Below are 21,437 nucleotides of genomic sequence, written 5' to 3' on the forward strand. Positions count from 1 at the left end.
CTGAAGCACAGGCTGGATGTCATCTACTGTGAACTGTTAAGAGGTCTTTGTTTTGAAACACTGCAGGGTCTTCCATGGTGCAGAGCTACAGGTCAGTTTAGGAGCAGCCCAGGACATTTGCATTTCTGTGGCAGGAAATGTCTATTTTGAGGATGTCCAGGAGCAAGGTGCTAAAGTCATGCCTTCTAAACTCATGCCTTCATCCTTCTGCATGACTTCACCCTCTTGTCTTGCTTAGCCTACCTGCATGCCATGACCCGATAGACCTGATTACAGTATGTTTAATTCCAGATCAGACCAATAAATACAATGTTGGTATCTTCCCACACACTCAATATATTCTAGGCTGTAGATTTCCTTCTTCTGCCTGAGATTAAAAATAACATTGTATGAAATAGTTGACTATTCATTTCAGTGGCAAATGGAATGTAGTTTTCTGTACAATCCTGTTTGTATTTTTGTTAGACTTAGCTATAAGTTTAATTAAATCATGGAGAGATGCGTGTTCAAGGCTTTTCTTAAAAAACCCTGTTATCTGTGTAAATCAAACTGAAAGATTTCTAAACCTCCTGCAAACTGGAAACGTGGATAAAGTTTTTCTAAAATTATTTTTAAGAAAAGCTTGGGGTCTTTTTAATGATTCCCCCTCCCCAAAAGACGAAGTTTCCTGAAATCCTGAAACTACTCTTTGAAATTAGAAGAGGCAAAACTAGCAGTCACTTCTCTCCCGTTTCTCAGCACTTCCCAGGTGCCAGAGCTATTCCCACCACCCTTAAAGCCCTCTCAAACCCTTTCCCCTTCCTCACGGGAATGCTCCAATCCCAAAACTGTTACTTCCAGCGTGGGTCTTCCTTCCCCCTGCTCTTTCCATGGTCTTCGCCATGAGACATAAGCTGTCTCTTTCTGCAGAGTGGCCCAGCCAGGAAGGCGGGCTGGCTCTGCTGTGCCCATCAGCTGAGCAGAAAGGGTGCTCAGCACTGAGCTGGCTATTGCATAACAGGGAGCAGGGAGGTTGAACAAGGAATTATAATAATGAAATTCAGTGGACCAAACATGCTGATTGATGAGCCTGAGCTGTTAATAAACTGTGCGATGTGCAGAAGTGAGCTGGATGACTTCCCTGTATCCTTTCCTCTCCTATTTTCAAATACAGTCATCTGGAGTCAAGTCAGCCCCTGCTATTACCGAGTGCTATTACTAAACCTGATGATAAAAGAACTGAGCAGCATTCAGGATGGGCTCCAGAGACATCAGGGACACTGCAAACCTTGCTTTTTTGAAAATGAAAACATTTTACTTTCCTATTTAAGAAACAAAATAAGCAAAGCCAATCCAAGAAATCACCTAGCAAAACAATGGACAGGGAATTTCATTCTCCACCTTGGCAGAAGACGATGTTGGAGACGGCTTGCATATGAGAGCTGTTCATCACATCTAGGAATGGTTACAAAAATGCTGTCAGCACGTTTTCATCTGAAAAGGCTGTTTTAGCAACAGTGATATATTTTAATACAACATGTTGCACTGTTTCCAAAGGAGATGCTTTGGTCTAGAGAAATGAGCATTTCATTTATCATTACATTAAAAAATGTCCTTAGTGAACTAATGTGATTTTTCATCCTGCATGTTAGTTTTGGCATGGCATTTCACAGAATTTTGTAACTAGCGTGTATGTAATCACATAAAAATAAATATAAAAAAAGAAAAAATCTGGAAAAAATACTCGAGGCCTTTCAAAGTTCCATTCAGATCCAGCAATGTCTTTTAATACATTTAGTGCATAGTTATCCTCATAACTATACATATATACCGGTAGATGTATTGCTCATCAAGACAAGTCTTCTGCCACTGATATTTCACCTCTTCCAGCTCTTTCTTCAAGCTTGAAAACCTAAACTGAATTTACCTTCTATCAGGTTTAGGTCCTAAAAGCAAACTTCCTGAAGAGGTTTATTCCACGGGACATCGGCTCCTGTATTTATAGTAATTTAAACTATATCTTTTAGGATTTTGTACATACAAAACTTCCTGCCTCCATTTGCTCAGTTTCCTATAGTTTGAATAGCTTGCTTTGTATTTTATTCCATAATTTTCCTACGGTTTACTTAAAGTTAATTGATATACTCAATAACTTATGCCCCAGAGTAAAATCCCTTCAGAAATTTCTTTTCATATGGAGGAATTAGAAGTCTTTTTATGTGCATAAATTTAAGATAATCAAGAATCATCTTTCTTATAGGCTTAGTCTAGAGAAATATAGTCTTTTCTTTCTCCCTTTCAAGGTGGAAAATAAACTTATCTCTTATTAGCAGTGAGCCAAAAACTTGTCCTGTTACCATTGTGCTCACACATAATGAATTTTTAAGGTTTTCAATAATAATCTTAATGAACAAGTCAGGGAATTGGCTGTATAAGCGAGTGTGATCAGGTCACTTAAAGGGTAAGACAATCTTAAAATTAGTGAGGCACTGGGGATGGCTATTTAGAACATTTCAAAATGTATATGCTGAGATATTCAAGAACTTTTTGACTCCATTTTTTTCTATAAAGAGGAGGTCTCCCACTGGCTGAAAAATGACAAACCATCCATATATAATTTAATCTGTTTTGTATAATTTTACACACTATTTTATTTGGAGTAAAAGACATAAGTTTGCAGGGCTTCTCAGCAAGTCTCTATTTGAATTTCAGGATTTTGGTAGTGCACAGCAGGATAAATATATGCAGAGTTTCTTTCACCCTGTAAATAATGGAGACTGACAGTGGACTGGAAAAAACTGCATCTGTGAATAGGGCTTGGTGCAATTCCATCAGTCAAGCAGGTCAGCGGTATAGCAGAGTGGCAGCTGATAACTCCTGGTTGTGATGACAATAACATGCAAAGGGTGTATGTATGTATGTCTTTCCTTCTCGTGGTTGCCAAGTCCACAGATGACAACCTACTGCTGTTACCCATGACTGGAACTGAACTGTGGGTTCAGCCAGTGGAGACCTCATTCGAAAGTCATTTTTCAGACTCTGACAGCTTTTTTTTTTGATGATCAAAACAAAATGAGAATCCTCATGCTACATTTAATATAATTTTTTTCTGTTTTTATTTTTTATATATATGCTACGTTATTATCAATCAGGACAGAGAGTTAACTGACATAAAGTATTTACATAAGAAAACATTTGTGTTACATAGAGTTTTATTCCCATTAGTGGTATCTTTCTATGTTCCAATGGTCTACAGCAAAAATTCTGAGTCTTGAACACATTTGAATGTGTGATGGTAGAAAAATAAAATGACAAAAGGCAAAACTGAGATGACAGTGTGGCTTGTCTGACAAAAGAGAAGTAAAATAAAGCAAAGATAGGAACAAGCTCATGTGGAACAAAAAGACATTATGGCTGTGAACGTTTAATAAATGCTTTTATATGAACAAGAAGTACACCGTAAACACAATTGATTCTGCTCACAGCTTGAAGAGGATCTGTGTAGAATGAAGATGGTTCAAATTCCAATTCATTACTGAAAATGAAAAGCCAAAGGCTAAAATCATCCCAAGGAAATTAAAGTTTATCAAGGTAAAAATGCTTCTGAAGTTTGTGATTTCATTTTTTCTGAAAAAAGACCAAAACAACCCACACCAAAACCCCTCTCACTGCGAAATGTTGACACTTTTAAGGTATTTTATGGCTTTCACTTCAAATGTCAAGTGGGGTCTGCCTACAGCTAATACAATTTAACCATTCTGTACTGAAACTGATCTCTCAAGTTATGGCTAGTAACACAGAAGACTACTATGTTTAATATACATTAGGTCTAACCCACTCTTGTAATGGAAAATGAGTAATTTATATATTTTTTAATAAATCATTTCACCACTTGTTTTTTTGTAGAAAACGCAGTGTATTACTTGGCATAAGTGGTAGGATATTGTGCAATACACAACAGAGTTCATACTTTCAGTCCATTGCAATGTTTCAGCGTAGCTTCATGAAGTTCAGCATTGCTGTAATGAATTACATCAGCCAAGGATCTGCTGTGGAACTGAGCTGCAAATTTAGCGTGTAACATACAGAGACAAAAATTTAAAAGAAGTCCTGTTCATAATGAAAAAGTAAGAACAAAGGCTTGAGTCACTTGTCAAAAAATCTCCTGCAACCAACAAATTTTACAGTTATTGTTGATTTCAGTGACTCACAATTCACTCTTCACTAAGCCATAGTAGATATGTGGTTTGGGGTATTTTGCTTCTATATACCAGATACAGAAAATAACATAGCTTAAGGGTCATGGAAGGGGCAAAGTGACATAATGAAACACAGAAATAGGAAATTAGCAGAGCTACCTGGGAGGCCAAAAATACAACAAAAAGCCTCCCAGAAGTCTATTGTTTATGTCAGCAGAAAGGTTTGACATGAAAAAAGAAAGGAAAAATTACAAATATTTTCATTTTTTAAATAAAAAAGTATGTTTGCTTTCATCAAATCATGGAATCTAAAGAACCAAAGTAAAATCTTTCTTTCTGGTTCCAGTTATTTAAAAAGAACACAACTGTTCAAAGCAATAGCAAATCTTTTCCTCATCCCGGCTCTAGCAGATGCTACTTTTTTCCAGTCTCAGAGGGAGGTGCAAGAATTCCACTGAAGGATGCATGCAAAATAATCTGCTAGAAGGGAAGCTCCCTTCAGAAAAACAGATGCCAGATTTGAATGGTGCCCTTACTGAAAAATGGTAGAACTGAACCTTAAGTCTACTTTCACACATCATCTTTCAAAACATATATCAGACATGAATGAAAAATGTTAGTGCCATTGTGGGGTATCAGTTAAGAAAAATATGCAAGTATTGTGCAGTTTCCTTCACAAAGTGGTGAGTTTAAGTCTGCCAGAAGATTATCTGTTCTTTGAAGAACATATGTAATATGACAGATCTAAATTCTATTGTATTTTTCTTCTTGAGTGTTCATGGACAGGATGCTGCACTTTAAAGAAATACTATGAGACTAAAAATTTGAGGTCAGTGGGTCTGGTTTGCTATAACTGGGTGGATTTTCTATATTTAATTAAGTGGCTGGTCCTGAGAGAATTATCATCTGCTCTTTCCACTAATGTGAAGATGTGACTACTCAAGACTCTGTCATTCTCTTAAAGTTGAGATTAGCATTTGAAGAATCCACCCTGTGGCTCATGGGACCTCAGAATCAGCACACCACAAGTCTTCACCTGCCTTGTTTGCAGGGGAGTAATGAAATTTGGCTGGTTCTGGGTATTTTCCCTGCAGGTTTCTATCTTGCCTTAATTACAAAGACTTCTCACCTGCCCATATTTGCCTGTGGACTGCACAGGAATAACTGTGACATTCTGGGGCTATGGTGCTACCTGCTTAAAAAGTTCTTCAAGGCCCTCATCCCTCTGCTGCAGCAGTATCTATGGTGAAAGAGTGCTATGTAGAAGACTTAATACAAGGCAAATGTCTGTAGCAACCCTGAAGGGGACTCAGTGCAGTGGCAAGGCAGAAATTCCCACCTTCATCTCTGCCCAGCTGTGTGGTACACCTGCTCCTTCCCATAACCTTTTAGATTACTCCTTTTAGATTTGGCTTAGGTGTTAGTGCATCCCCAGCCGACCTCCTTTTTGCAATGATATGTTCTTCCACATATCCTTCTTCCTTACTATTTTACTGTAGTATTTTTCACTTTACCCTCTGATGTGAGGTAGATCATTAAGAAGTGAAATGAAGAAAACAACATGTCCTAGATTAAAAAACTAGAGTCCTGAAGATTTAATCTCTGCATTTGTTCTGTTTTTCTGGTGTTTCTTGTTAGAATTAGGATTAGGATGAGAAGTTTCTTATTAGGATTAGAATGAAAACCTGGCTCTCTCAGTTGCCTCTAGATGAGAGTAAAATACAAAATTCTGTTCCCAGAAGGATCTTCCTTGGTCGTTTTTGTGTGTGTTTGTTTTTGCTTCTGCTATTTTTTTTTTTTTTTTGTGTAGGCTTTGTAAAACCTCTTATTGTTTTATCCCAGAAATAAGTATGACGTGCATGAGCTGCTTCTGTGGATGCACAGGACTTGATCTGGATGGCCACACATGAAAGGAGTGGAACTAATGGGCATTGTCCATTATAAAAGTACTAGTTTGATGCATGGTTTGTATTTTGCCTTGTCAGTGGTGTGGTATCACAAAACCAGGCTTACATTTTTTTCAGTGAACTCCAGGCTAACTGTTTTGGAAAAGGAAGAATGTATGTCTGTACAGGCATCCAAAGATATTCCATAAAGCCATAAGCACAGAACCCATTGCTGCCACAAGGACCACAAAACCCAGGAGTAAGTCGCTTCAGATCACTCCAAAAACCACCTAGATCCTTGCCAACCCTGTTTTCCTTTATAGTTTAATTCTAGATTCAATAAACACAAAGAAAAGGCCATCAAACGGAGACTATGTAATTTACAATTAGAACGTGTAACTGGTGTTTCATAAAAATATGGGTACAGTTATGTCTCTGGGTTGAATCGAAAGAACCACAAGTTTTGACAACTTGCACCTGCAATATAAATTTACTGGATTTTGAGAAAAGTAAAATACTACATTACATATACACAAAGTACGTATTCCTTAGCCATGGTCCTCTTTTGAAACCTAGCTCCTTGAACAATGTTGCCAAAAGAAACAGCTTTTGTGCTTTCAGACAGCCAACATCTTATAAAACCAGGCAGATGAATGATGTTATGTGTAAAGGATGAATAAAAATATCAAAGATCCGAAGTTCCAAATAGGCTTTGCAGGCCAAGAAAACTGTATTAAAATTCACCGCATAGAAGATAAAAGTAAGTAACACTGGGACCAACCTGAGCATTTAGTTGCTTATGAATGTTCCTGAGGCAGAATGATACCTCAGTTTGCAATCAGAGTTCCTAAGATTTTTGAAGTGAGTTTCTACATTGGATTTGTTAATTGACGGTAAAGGTATAAGCATATGGTTTATGAGTTATATGTTGAATGGGTATCTTTACCGTTATTTGAGAGTGTTAGCATTCAGAGCCATGCTTTGGAATTCTGTCTTTTGAGTTTGGGAGAAGCCTTTTACCATCAGTGGCAGAAGACTGGGATTACATTTAGATTAAAGCCAGAAGAAAGAATTTGACAACTCAGACAAGACAGCCTTCATAATTTAAATTATAGAAATATAAAAAAAAAAGCTTGAATTAGCACTTAATAATTCAACACCATGAATATCATTCCACAGTAATCTCTAGAGTTGTATCATTGTATACCTTAAATAAAATCCATATATGCTTTAATATATGTAAATGAAAGACTCGAACTCAACATTAATCGGCAAAGGAACACACTGCTTTTAGACTTTCTCATGCCAGTAAAATATGCAGGTGAAAATTTCCTTTCTGTTCTTCAAAGCAGTTGCCAGCTCAATATGTTTTCACTTATATGTATGTAAAACATAAATATTGATACCATAACTAAAGACTTCAGAGAGAGCTGGATCTATTTATCAGATGTTATAGAAATGCACAGGAAAATTTGTTCTTTTCCAAGACTACACCTGATTTTAATCAGAAACTAGCAACTGACCATCAAAAGTAAGAGTGGCAGTATACATATAAAGGTCACCTGCAGGTTAGTTCTGGGTGAGAGTCATCTCACCTGATTTTACCTATCTGAAGATTAAAGCTCTGACAATGAACTCGTCATCATAGGTTGCCTTTGTGAGGCATCTCCAAAGAAGAAGTCATCTGACCTCTCTAGAACAGGATCTTGTATTCTTTGGAGGAGCCTATTTCCCTTCTTAGACTAATTGGTAGTCTCAGGTGACTTTATCATAATTAATGCCTTACTCTTGGCTCATGCTAGCCTGGTTGAGCTATTGAGAAGTTGAGCATAATTCTGCATGACCAAGGCGTATCCCAAAGACAGGAACAGAAGAGGTCACAAACTGAATAATAGGAAGTGAGGAAACAAAAGTTTACTTTCACCAGTATTTTTTTTAAACGCCTTATATAATGAGAATATGCCTCCTTTATTTTATTCTTTTGTTCTCTCTAGAATAGGGTTGCTTTAATACAGAGTGATTCTGGCAGTAGTCCTCACTGTTACAATATACATCTTGGAAGGATCTAGGAAGCTGGATCAGTCTCTGTCCCTCAATCACACAAGTTACAGCTTGGACATATATTTGAGCTCTTTGTGACCTTGCAGATGCTTCCATTGTGAACAATCACTTCATTTGTTTCCCTCATTCTTTTTTATTTGTGTTTTATTATTTTCTATTGAAGGCCAGGTTTTAGTAGGTTTTCTCTTTTTTTGTCTTTCTCAACAAATAACTTCGCAAATAGTACAGTGTGATTCTTTAATCCCTTTTGACATCCAAATATAAGATAGATGTAAATACTCCGAGGTAAACTTTGAAGTTATCAGGTACTTTTAGTACTGCTTAGACATAACTCGGCATTCTCTAACATACATCTGGATCTGCTCTGTTTTTTAGTTTCGCCGACAATACATTAATGTCTGGTAAATGGTCTACAGAGTCTCATGTATTCAGAGACTTTAACATGCCAAAATAATTTGCTGTTGTACCTTTGCCTTCCAAAAATCAGGATGATGAAACATACTGCTACAATGGGCTTTGCTCTAACACTACTTTAAAAATCAGTCATCTCAATAATGGTCATGGTTATTAGCCATTGGAACAATTTCTCCAGGGATTTCTCTTACTTTTAGTTACTTTGCTCAGAACTGACATTTTTTCTTATGTATCTGTTCTAGCTCAGCCTGAGGTTGAAGGCTGAACTCAGACATCGTCCACTGAAATTCCTGAGTCAGGTCAGAGATAAGTGATCACATCTTAGTTTTGGCCTTAAAGTCTTTCTTTATATAAACTAAGCCTTCTCATCTGATTGACATTAATGTGTAGCTGTTAAGTAGCATAGACTGAAATAATTAATAAATAATAATAAATTATGGAAATATGTCTACTGATATCAGTGAGAGAAGGTATTAGTTAAGCTTAATTTCCACTTCTTTCTCTGCTGCCAATCTAATCAATACTTAACTATGGAAAAATTAAATTGATCGGTTTTTTTCTATGCTGAACAAAGCTGTTGAGAAGTGCCTAATTTGTAAAAATGTCAGTCTTCCTTTTTAATCTAAAGCACCGTTTTCCTTTTCTATTATTTTTACTTATGTTTCTTTGTGAACTGAAAGCACCTGGAGCTATGCATTGACTTGGTAGATACAGTAGCTTTCCATATATAGTACACTTGGTGCTCAAGTCTGTTTTCAAAAGCATTCTCTCATTGCAACTGTTTTTCTATGGCCTCAGGTTCTGCTCTTATTGCAGTCTATAACAAAAGCCGTCATTTACTGAAAGAAGGAAGTCTGAACGAGAAAATACTATAAGCTAGCTAACCAAACTGATCTATATGCTGCATTTCACTTCATATCTGCAGTTTGCTAGGACAGAAGATATCTACCCAAACCACAGTATCAAATACTGGCTCTTGAATGCATTAGGATCCTTCATATTTGAGTTCAAATTACAGTCTTCTCAGCTGATAGAGCCACTGAATATAAAAGCATTTTATATGGATGCACATGTTTTCAATGATGCTAAACTTATTAGTTTGTTTTTCTTTTTTTGTTTTTAGAATTTTTTAAGCCATAGCCCTGAAGACTGAATGGCAGCCAGGCACAGCCACATCTAGAAATGTTGCTGATGTGAACTGAATTAAATCTAGTATAAAGCCGAATAAATGATTTATGCTGAAACTAGAAATAAACAAAATTAATTAAAAATCTGTTTATTTAGTTTGCATAAAATATCTTTCAGGCTCTGAAAGCAATTTTGTTCAACAAGAAACACCAACATGTGGTCACTCTGTTTCCAGGTTATAATGCTGACATGAATAGCACCTTTCATAACAGAGTCCTCAATAACCTTTGGACTTGATCCTGAAAACACTTTGTATGTAATTATGTTGGCTTCAGCTGTACTACTTCAGGGTGGGTTTCACTCACTTAACATTAGACATTTAGAAGCAGACATGTAGGCTCCCTCTGCAGTCAAAGGAGAGATATAGAAAGCACTAAGGAAGAAGTTGCACTCCTTGTCTGAAGTTTTTTTTTTAATGGGATGCATCATCATATAGGGAGATTGACATCAATCTCTACTGACTGCATAAGAAGCCTCTATGGTTAGAAACACAGATTATAGAAAATGTTTATCTGCAAATTGGAGTGCATATATTTTTGGTGATCAAAACCTGGGATCACCAGTATACCAGTTAGCTAAGCAGTTTGTGGAGAGAAACAATCAGTGCAATATTCATCACTTTAGTGTAAAGCATATATTAGTAATGACTGGTGCCTCCTTTGGCCAGAAAGGTGGTAGTCTGAAGGATGTAGAGATGCTATAGTACAATCAAACCTGGATGCAGCTATGATGTAAATGGGAGTGGTATGCAAGGACTCACTTCATTATGTGGACCAGAACTACAGTAATGAGAGAGGAGGTTACAGCTCCCACAGAAACAAGTTCATCTGCTATGAATCTCCACCTGACCACATGGGCAAGAGTGAGTTGTGCTCCTGTAAAGTGCTGTTGAACTGTGAAACTAAAATAAGACAAGAAAATGGTACTGGTGTTTTCCCAAGAGTTCCCCACAAAATACACTTCTAATTCAAAATGCAGCTCACTGTGGATTGCTGAGATACTCAAAATATGATGATACAAGGATTTTGCTAAGCTTTTGGGATTTGGCTTCCTTTCACTGGATTTAGATGTCTCACTAACCTTTTTTGTCCAGACTAGGTTTCATGTAGAGAGAAACCAACACTTAAACCTTTGAAGTTTCCCTCCAGAGCTCCTCAAATCCACAACTTCCATGCATATATGACTGTCTGCATTAGAAATGATGGGGTGATCTTCAAGTAAAGAGTCCATTTCCTTCAAACCTGTTGGATTTAAAGGATTTAAACAGACTTCTAACACAGAACAGAGGGATTATGCAAACAAACAAACTGTACCAAGTTACTGTTTTCTTCCTTCTGACAGCTGATAACTCTTCCGTATGAATTTTGTACTGACTTGGCTGGTAGTATATTAAGCTACTAACAACAATCTGTTCTCACTGATGAAGCTATAACAAATTCAGTGTTTACAGTTTAAGGGAGACAATCTTTTAATACAATCAAAATACCTATTTATTGAGGACAGTGAACATGAGCTCACGTAATGTATGCTGTGAATCATTAAGGCATGTGGTTCCATTTAACACTATTTTGCTTGCAAAGTGATCACCTAGAGTTAAGGCTAGCCCTAAATTAGGTAGGAAACAAAAATATCCAAGAATAAATAATAAATAGGGTGTGTTTTGGACTAAGCTATCTTTTAGAGCCAGAAAGAACATTTCTATCTATAGAACCATTGCTTGGATGTTTGTCTTCTGTTAACCACAAGACAGAGCCTTGGGACACATGATTTAGTGCGAGGTGTCCCTGCCCATGGCAGGGGGGTTGGAACTAGATGATCTTAAGGTCCTTTCCAACCCTTACTATTCTATGATTCTATGATTCTATGATTCTATATTTTCACTAGAAAAAAGCGACTTTCAGGCATTCACAAAGATTTATTCACGCTAAGGAAAAACAGAAATAGGTATGTTGTGTTCTGAGATAAGAAAATACATGGAACCATTTCTTGTAATAGCACTCATGTTTTACTAAAATGAGGAGGATTTTATTATTGGTACAGCCACTGCTGAGTGGAACTAGAGTTCTCTGGACACAGCTCAGAGCTGATTTTATTCCTACCCTCCCCTGCTGAAGCTAGTAAATCAATACAGCAGTCCTTGCCACTCAGTGAGAGCAGGTTATTGCCTTAAACCAATTAGTTCAACCACTGGTTTCATTGGAAGTAGAAACAGAAGGTAAAAATGCCCTTCCTTAGAAATACAGAAGTATAGTTTTTACAAAGCAGGAAAATGAGCTTCAGTTAGTTTTTCATGGAAATTAATTTTGTGTCTGACTCATAAGATACATAGAGCTGTGGGCTTTCAGAGGTTGCTTTTCTTTCCTACCCAGGACACGTGGAAATACAACAAACTTTTTTCTCATCATGCTATTTATTATGTAGAGACTGACTTAATATCTGAAGCATGATCTGTAGACAAAGTTTTTATTCTGCTCACCATATTTGGATCAGATCCCACACTGTGCACTAAAGTTTGAACTAAAGCGAGTGGAAATTGTAGGTGCTTCATGAGATAGTTGAAGTCTTGAAGGGATGGGGACTAAATAGTGACAAGAACATACCTGGGATGTGATATGGCTTAATTTGTACCTAGCCCTGGGATGTGCTGAACAAATTAAGCATTGTAAACTCAAATGGAGTTTGAACATGTTCAGTACTTCAGGATCAGATCCTTTATGACTAAGTTTTGATAATCAGCCAGGAATTTGGCAGCAAGACAAAGATGGATATTCTATTTTACCTAACACTTTTAAGGAAGGCTTTGTCCCCTTTTATGTAATATCTTAGACTTTTCTCTGCACCTTTCATAAAAGTTTCCCTTTGTCTTTTTTTTTTTTTTTGAACATCAGCTCAGTGGAGACAGATTATCTCTTACATCTTATAGCAATGAAAGAAGTGAAATCTGCTCTTATTTGGGAGCCGCAGGGGCTAGAAATGCACTTCATGCACTCTAACCCCCAGCAGGATTTCTCCTTAAGCAATCTTCAGTGCCTGCTGAGCTTCTTCACAATCTGGTAAACTGAAGGAGGCGTGACCTCCTCTTTCTGCTCTGACTGCTGCTTGTTCTCAGTGGTTTAGGCCAGTCAGAACTTGGAATGATCAGGTAAAAACTAAAATTAAAGGGCTTACAGAAACCCTTGTAAGAAACCCAGTAAGGGTCTGCAGGCACAGTCAGCGTTCGCAGCTTCATGTTCCTCAAGCACAGTGTGTGGTGGGAATAAGGATATAATACCAATGTCTGGTTCTCTGATGACCTGCATATAAATATTGTTGTAAATAAATCAGATTACAATGTCAAGGCTCTGTCCTCTGTCCAAGCTATATTATAAAGAAAAGAAAGGAGCAGATCCTGACCCTGGCTTTAAGGCTTCTTGGGAAGGGAGAACACATTAAATCAGTGTGTCCTACTGTGCAGGTGCTATATTATGATTACGAACACTGGAGTAAAACAGACTCTTCCCAGATTGGTGAGAGGAGGAGTGAGCAGAGACCTCTGGAGACCCCCAGAGGTCAGCCTAGCTGCATCAGCACAGGGCAATAGGCAAATTCTGGCTATTTCCATTCAGACAAAGCAAAATCCCAAGTTGCAGAAAGAGTGCAGAAAAAGAGCCTTTATCTCCTGATGGACAGCAAAGTGGCAGTTAAACACTTTACTAATATTACTGTTTCTTACTCATCCTCTTTAAACCACTTGATTTTTAGTAACTCTGTGGCATATATAATTCTCTCCTCTATATAGTCCCCATCTATCAGTATACGTCTCATTATTGTCAGTGGAAATATACCTGCTGTCTTCAGAGAACATTGATCCAGATTCATGGATACTGTTGGAGTATGAATTTGACTATATTGCAAGTGTGGGACCCAGCCTGCCAATGTGCTTGCACAGTAACTGTACTTAGTGACACACTAGGAGCTTAGTGCCTCAAGCCTCCCCAAGAAGGCACATTTGGTGGCTGAGTCAAAAATAGAGGCACTTCAGCTTGACTGAATGGTGGGTTTTGCATCCAGCTGATTACTCCCTCCCCACTCTTACAAAGGCTTCCCCACTTGTGGACGAAGAGCTGAACTGCACATGAAGCAGCTCCTTCATTGCTCCAGCTGGCAATCCAGCATATGAAGGTAAATGTGTGCTGGGCTTCAGTGGCTTCATTTAACAAGCTAAGTATAGAAGTTGCTCCAGGTTTGGCAGTTTCATGTCTGCTGTTAGAAGTAGGTGTAGGGATGGGTGGCTGGGAATAAGCATGACCAGGACATCCATTAGGTCAACACCTAATTTCTTGGTCTTCTCAGTGGAGAGTGGGAAGTTCCTTTGAAAGTTTTCAGAGTTGGACATGAGTTACATGGGCTTCTCATGAAGGATCTCAAAGACACCAAATACATATTTGTTCAATTGGAAAAGATCCACTAGGAACAACTTAGCCTTACACTGGGAAAACAGTCTCTCTCTTGTTAAGAGATTTAAGAAATATCACTGCATTGCATAGTGCTGCAGACATTTCTGTCACTACTTATAGAAGGAATAATAGTGCTCAACATAAGTGTATAGTGTGTCAGCATGCTGCTCTCTCATGTTTACCCTGCAGCCTTTCCAGAGATCATCTATCTGCTTTGACAATTTATCTCAGATGAATATAGTTTTGTCTGAAATATGCCAGTATCTGGCCAGTATTCAGACTTACCATCAAGCAGAAAAGGAAGGGAATATAAAGCAAAAAAAAAAACCAGCCTACCTCTTCTCCTAATTTTAATTATTTGCTGAAGATCTGTTTGGTCATTTAGTTCATGCTTGTGCCACTGCTCGATAAGAAAACAATGCAGGTATCCGATGTTTGTCTCCTGTTCTTTTATGAGCCACTCAGCCTTACAGGAAATTTGAGCAGTTGCCCAGGGCATGGGGTGTGGAATTTGGTCTTAGGGAAGCCTCAAATTAGGTATGAAAGACAAAAAAAGGGAGAAACCCCCCACTTTTCAAATTCATGGTTTTAATAACCTGTTGAATACTTCTTGCACCCAATAGTCCGTGTCCTTTCTGCAGGAAAAATAATGTCACCATCATTGCCATTATTATATTCATCACATCTTCAAATCATTGAAAGGGACCTTTCTCTTCCTATTAAAACTTCAGACAATTTCATTAAATTTGGCAGAAATTCCTATAACTTTTGGGGCGTTTTGAACACCCTGTAAGAGCCAAATGCAGTCCTGACCAAAAAGGTCACTTAAAGAGGTAGGATTAATGTAGACATCGAGAAAGGTAAAATTTCTTCTAACATCTCCCAGTAAAGCTGTACTTGTCTGCTCTGGGATTTTCTGAACAGTGGTTTAAAATACAATGCCAAGGAATGCATCAACTGATCATTCAAAATGATACTATGCAGATGGTGAACGACTCCTTAGCCTGTGTCCATGGTATGACCTTGTGCAACCTGTTTTACAGCCTTCATAACAAGGAAGAAAAAGGCATGTTTATTCTGTGCTGTCTGCACAGAAATGTTATGAACTTTACCAGTTTTCATTCAGCAAAGAGCCACAAGAGGGCATCTTTTTTCTTGGTTTCTTCCACTTCAGTAAATGGTTTAATTATTTCACAAATTCGTTTTCATAATTCTTGAAAGGTAAATCTACTGCTATTTATTCCACCAAAAAATAGGTGTTTTCATGATTTGCGAGGAAAAAAAGTAGCTACTAAAACAAAACCATTTCCAAATCCATTTTACATTTCACGGAGACTGCAGACAGGTTCCACAAATGAGAAAAGGGGACTTTCATGCTGATTTAATTTTCACAGGAGTCTGAAACATCTCTAGTACATGAAGCAAGCAGCACTTTTCAGCATGTTTTCTTTTTACCAAGATTCGTGTTTTCGGAGTACCTCAAAGCCCAATTGTGTAGTACTAGTGAATGCTTGAAAATTCAACAGAGATTTTTCTTCCATCAACCTGCCCCTCATTTTCTCTTTGTTGAGCTTCTGCTGCTGCAGAAGGTGATTACCAGCAGAGTGCATGTGATGTTCAGTGAATACCAGGGAACAAAGTGCAAGAATCATTCTACAGGAATTTAAAACACAAGCTGGCTATAATCTGCATCATACTGATCACAATGATGCTTTTATTAAACAGTGCCATCCAGGGATTAAAGCAATGGGAAGTTTTATTGATGATAATGAAATGAATGTGGAAAATTAGGTATTAAATCCCCGTTTGAAGGCCTTAAACAACAGAAGTCAGTGGCAAGTATGAAACAACCTGTCTTCAAATTCCTCCATTTATTTTGTGGGAATGTAAGACACATGTAGACAAGTAGAATCTGTGTACAAAGAGTTTATAAAACCAACATCATTTTGGTACTGTAGTAACCAAATGTTTTAAACACCTAGATAAAACAGTGTAAAGCTGGCTTTTGGAGAACTTAACCCCACCACACACACATGTAGATCCTGTGCTGTACGCCCAGATCACCCATCTGGCTTCTGTGTGAATGGCAGGTGAGGATGAAGTCCTGCTGAGGTGTATAACATGATGGAAACTCCAATATATTTCTCTGGACTTCTTTAGTTCTGCTGTTACTTCATGGCAGCAACAGTCACGGTCTGTTCTGCAAACAGCTAAAGACTTTCAATCTGAGCTCTTCACTGAGGGAAACACAGCTTTTGAAAGAACCCCAGTGTGTCTTGTCTGGAAGTGTCTGATACTATCTGTGCCATGTGTTCAATGCCTCTCAGCCTGTGGGCAGAAAGGCTTTTCCTCGGGCAGCCACAGTAGGAAATATGTTGGAGAGAAGGGTTTGGTGTGGGAGTGGATTGGTTCAGGAGAGAAATTCTGCCTTAGGAAGTGGTCTGCAGCATGCGAAAGACGGAGAACCACCGCTGTAGCACATTCCATGGGCAAAACAAATAAATGCAAAGGCAGATGTACCCCTGGCAACTACAGTTTTGCACATGGGCTATTCTCAAGTGCACACCAAGCCCTAGCTCTGGGCCACTGCACAGCTGTTTTCTTCTTATCAGTAACTGTGGCGAGCTGGCTTTTTTTTTCTACTCCCAGTCCACCAGCCAGTGATCTGCAGCTCAGCTCCAGTGGGAATGTTGCCCGGGAACAACGGGAGTGGAGCTGGGGCTGCTTCAGACCTTACGATCTGGAGCAGCACCTGTGCAGGGTGGTCAAAATATTAGGCTGGGATGCTCCTGGGCGAACTCCCAGGTGCGTGATCCGAAAGTGCAGGAGGTCTGTGGTCCAACGGAAAGTCCGTGAGCACAGGGTCCCTCGGTGCCCGGTTGGTGCCACAGTCTGTGTGCTGTGTTTGTGCGTGCACTCCGCTACTTTCCAGGGAGTTAAACGTTTCCTGGTGGCCGGGGCTGTGACCTACGCCGGGAGCAGCAGCAGTGGGTGTGTGTCTGAGCTGGCGGACACACACACACACACAGAGGCACACGAAGCAGCCCATTTGCTGAAGGGGTGTGCATGTGCGTGCGAGGGAGTGGAAAGGGGTGGCGGGGATGGAGGAAGGGAAGGAGCCAGGGGAAAGTCTGACACTCCGCGCAGAAGGAGCGAGACCCTCCGACGCCGCCGGGGAGGAGCCCGCCCGGTTCGCAACGCCTCCAACACCCGGCCCCCGGCTCCGCACCGGCCTCGCCCCGCACCTCGCCGCCTTTCCGGCTCCCCGGCAGGTACCCGCCAGCCCCGCGGGGCTCCGCGACTTTGCGCCGGGCACCGGAGCACTTCGCTGCCGCCGCCGAGAAGGGGGGGACAGGGAAAAGTGCGTCGGGTCCCCTCGGCTCGTCCCGGAGCCTCCGCTCGGCTCTGCCCCGCCCCGGGGAGCAGGGACCGGCGCCCGGCACAGGCAGCGGTGCCCGGGCCACCTGCCTTGCTGTCATCGGGGAGGTGGGAAGCCGCTGGCTTGGGAAAACCCCTGGGCTGTGCCCTGGGAGGGCAGCAGAAATGGGTTTGGGGGGTCAGAGGCTAGGAGAAGGCAGTTTGGGGGAGCGGGGGTTAAGGCTGCGGTGCGGTGCGGGTGCAGGGAGAGGTGTTTCGTTCTCTTAGCCCCGGCACCCCTGCGCCTGCTGCTGCCTCGCATAGGTGTCTCAGGGCGATGGGAAGGGCGCAATCAGCCCGTGGTCACAGGCAAAGAACTGTTGTGTGCTGGAGCGGTGGCAAAATTCCTTCCTTTCCACATAGTCGTCCAGCACTGCCGTGAGCGCGACTCTGCTGAGTCCATCACTAGGAGCTGCGGAGCACCTGGCTGGCCTGGGGTGCTCACTGAATGAGATTATTCGTCTTCTCACACTGACAACCTCTACTTTGCTTTGTGCAATGACACAGAGGGTGGTAAAGCTCCTTGTTTTGCTGTGAATATTACAAAATGAAAGTTGTAGCTTCTAGAAAGGAGACATTCCTGAGCGCGTTAGGTAATTGGTGACTGTGTCCCGGAGAAGCGCAAAGCAGCCACCTATGTTTCCTCCAAAAAAGCTTCACTTTGGTTTGAATTGGGAAGATTAGTCCAAGAACAATAGAGATCAATGGGGAAGTCTGACCATGAGCAGAGAGCACTTTGCTGAGAAAGCAGCAGCTGAATGCTGCATCTGCGGCTCTGACAGAGGCCAGGGAGATGCAGGCAAGAACTTTGCAAGGCATTTAGCATGCCACTTTATCTTTTTTACTACTTACTTGCAAATCTAGGGAACAGGACATCATTTCACTGTTTACCTCTAGAAGGTTTTAATACTGTGTGGTACAACATTTTAATACTGTTTTTCAAACCCTCATTATTATAGCTGATGTGGTTTTAATCTTTGCCTTTTAATGAGTTTGTTTAGCTTATGGGCCTGATCCAGAAAAGCAGTACTCATCATTTCTCACAAGGTATGTGAGGGCCAAGGTCTGTACTACATCTGTGAAAGCTGGGTGTCTGAGCAGCTTTCTGAAAAGGAATTAGGTTGTTTTAATTCATTATTGTAATCCTGCTGTCAAACAGAGATACCCAAATCCTGCAGGTGTCACACCTCCTTTTCTTTAGCTTTCCAAGACAAGTCCTGCTCTGAGATGCTTCATAAATAGAAGCATTTTAGCTTTGATCAGACTGAGCAGCTTGGCATCACTTTTATTTGAACTTTATTTTGGCTTGGACATCCAGACTAGCCTGAGATCCAGGAACTAAATTTACTTCCCTTCTTCTTACCTCTGGATCAATCCAACAGGGATTATTAGGGTATGGGCAACAGAGCAGACCCCCTGTTAGGTGCAGCGCTGAAGCACAGAGAGATGTGTTCCAAACCTGGCAGAAGCATTTTGAGCCAAAGTTACCCGCAGCCAGTATGTGGGCTCTGCCCATGAAGCGCTTTAACCAGAAATGGAAATAGCAGCTTCACCGCTATCCTCTGCCGCATTTCAAAATATAAGAACAACTGCAGCAACAAGAGCTGGTATAAAATGCTTCCAGGACCACAATCCCAGGAAGAGAGAAGTGCCTTCTGGTAGTGTTGGGTAAGGTGACTAAATCTCAGAAAGGTATAATTTTGAGTTGTATTCCTGCCCTCAGCTTTGGCTTGGTGGGTAGCTGCTCTGAAGTACCCAGAAGAGTGATACCTCTTTTGGACCCCTCTGCCAAGTACCAGCCTCTGCCTGCTTCTGCAGGTTGTGCTGTCAGCTAACCTTCCAAAAGACTGTAATAACCCTGATCTCACTCTACTTCTCAATAGTTTTATCTGCTTGTTTGTTTTTCTGAGAGGTGATATTTTCACTGTAGATACCACAATTATGCAAATTACACTGAACTCTTGAAATTCTACTGGGATTTTGCAGTTGAATTAAAAGAAAAAAGGCCATAGGAAAAAAAAAAGTTTTAATTAAGCTAGAATATTAAATGGAAATAGATGTTGTTCAATGGGAAAGAGCATTTTCAAGTGTTTGTGGATGCTGCATCATTAGTTCTCAGAGGTTAGATAATGATAACTAAGCTAATCAACATTGTAAGCACCAAGGTATTAAAATGCAAAGCCAAATAATTAAACACTCCCAACAAAACCTGTCCCTGTTTTGTCCCTAGCAGAGGGGATATACTCAGCATCCTTTTCCATGTTCTATCGCAGAACAAGTGGAGGTGTAACTTCCCCACAGTCAGGGTCCTGACAGTTTAATTTTCGGAAGGTTATAACCATTCAGAGCTACTCTGTGAGCATGCTGTCAGCTTCAGGTGGTCAAAATAATGATGTATTTCTGGATTCTTTTTGAATCCCTGTTTTGCTTTTTCTCTCTTTACTCTTTTTGCTGTTAAAAATACAGAAGCTGTAATCTTGGGTGTCTCTCCGCTGTGCGCCACTGCAACGTAGACATACCGGTTACCTGTGGCTCCAGAGAGGGCTGATTCATCAGCTGGGAATCAGCTGAATTCCCAGCTCATGCTGACATTTCTTTGGCTGAAACCCCTGGTGCTGGAATTGGCCACTGAGCCACCTCTATACTCTTTGAGGTTTCCTACACGAGGGAATCCTTCGATGCTGGTTAAGCAGGCTTTCCCACTGCGCGCTCCTGGCAGGGCAGCCTGCGGGATAGCCAGAGCTATAGTTGGTCCTTTGTCTTTTTAACCCGTGGAAAATGCCAAAGGTACATGCTAAGTGTCGTTAAACCAAATAGACATGGAGAACCTGTGATGTGTTTGTTTTCCTTGCTTTCTGGATTTTCTCCAACTACAAACAAGCAACAGAGAAGCTCATAGAAAAGCCATGCCCATGAGACATGAAGCATGGTGGCTGTATTTAAACTATGTGTGAAACAAATTTTTGCTCCATGGGTGTGCTATTTTTATCTTTTTATAGCACTGCACCTCTGTCGTACTTAATGCAGTCTCCCCCCTGCCCCACATTTCTGTCTGGTTTTATATATTTTGTAAATTTAGCAATGGCAATGAGTCAGTGCTTAAATTAGTCCTGTATAAATCTTTAGCCCTTTTATCTTTTCCTTTCTATCCTTGTTCATTCAGAAAGGCCCCGCTCTGGTATTGTTACTTTTCACATCCTAGAGACAGGCTGCATGAACATCCACGTGTTATCTGACAGTGGGTTATAAAAAAAAAAAAAAAAAAAAAGGAAAAAAAACCCCAAAAAACCCAGCCCTTCTATTCCACTTATTCCCCAGCTTAGATGGATCCAACGTCACATGGAGGGGATCCAGGATGAGTCAGGGAGCAGTGTTGTGGTCCAAAATTCCAGTTTGCATTACAGCTGGGAGGCAGCATTTAGCATCATGTGGATTTATTTTCTTTTAACGGGAACTGCAAAATAATTTATGGGAGTCATACAGCCTAATGGTCAGAACAGATAACAATAAGCCAAGACGAACCTGGATTCCCAGCTGGGTTGAATTATTGACTCAATTTAACTATCAGAGTGATGGGTGTGGTATTTAAGCCTAGAACATTATACTGGCCTTAACTAAATCCACTTCCCCACAGCATAACTGGAAAATGCGATTAAGTTTCAGAGCTCTGTTGGTACCTAACAGTTTACCTAATAGTCATCTTCAGTGGTAAGACTAAGCACAGCACATTAGAGGCATTTATTTGCAACCGTAATTTGCAGGACAAATCCTAAAGGGTTCAGCATAAATATGGCTAAAGGCAAATTCATGCCTTAGAGTTTATACGTACTTGGAGACCCGTAACTCGCGAGGACCTT

General features: G+C 40.3%; 1 protein-coding gene across 5 annotated transcripts in view; it reads left to right on the forward strand.

The window, feature by feature from the left end:
• The first annotated feature begins 16,883 nt into the window (after nt 1-16,883).
• SEMA3D (semaphorin 3D) overlaps nt 16,884-21,437 on the forward strand; it is a 137,907-nt gene continuing 133,353 nt past the window's right edge. Inside the window, exon 1 of one of the 5 annotated variants that reach the window (XM_030481161.1) lies at nt 16,884-16,968. The gene's annotated coding sequence lies outside the window, so the exon portion shown is untranslated. Of the gene's footprint in view, nt 16,969-17,364; nt 17,436-17,756; nt 18,174-21,437 lie in introns of those variants that run through there. The other 4 variants (XM_030481163.1, XM_030481160.1, XM_030481162.1 and 1 more) reach the window with 4 other exon arrangements.

The sequence above is a fragment of the Strigops habroptila genome, chromosome 3 (genome assembly GCF_004027225.2).
Source record: "Strigops habroptila isolate Jane chromosome 3, bStrHab1.2.pri, whole genome shotgun sequence".
Classification (NCBI taxonomy): domain Eukaryota; kingdom Metazoa; phylum Chordata; class Aves; order Psittaciformes; family Psittacidae; genus Strigops; species Strigops habroptila.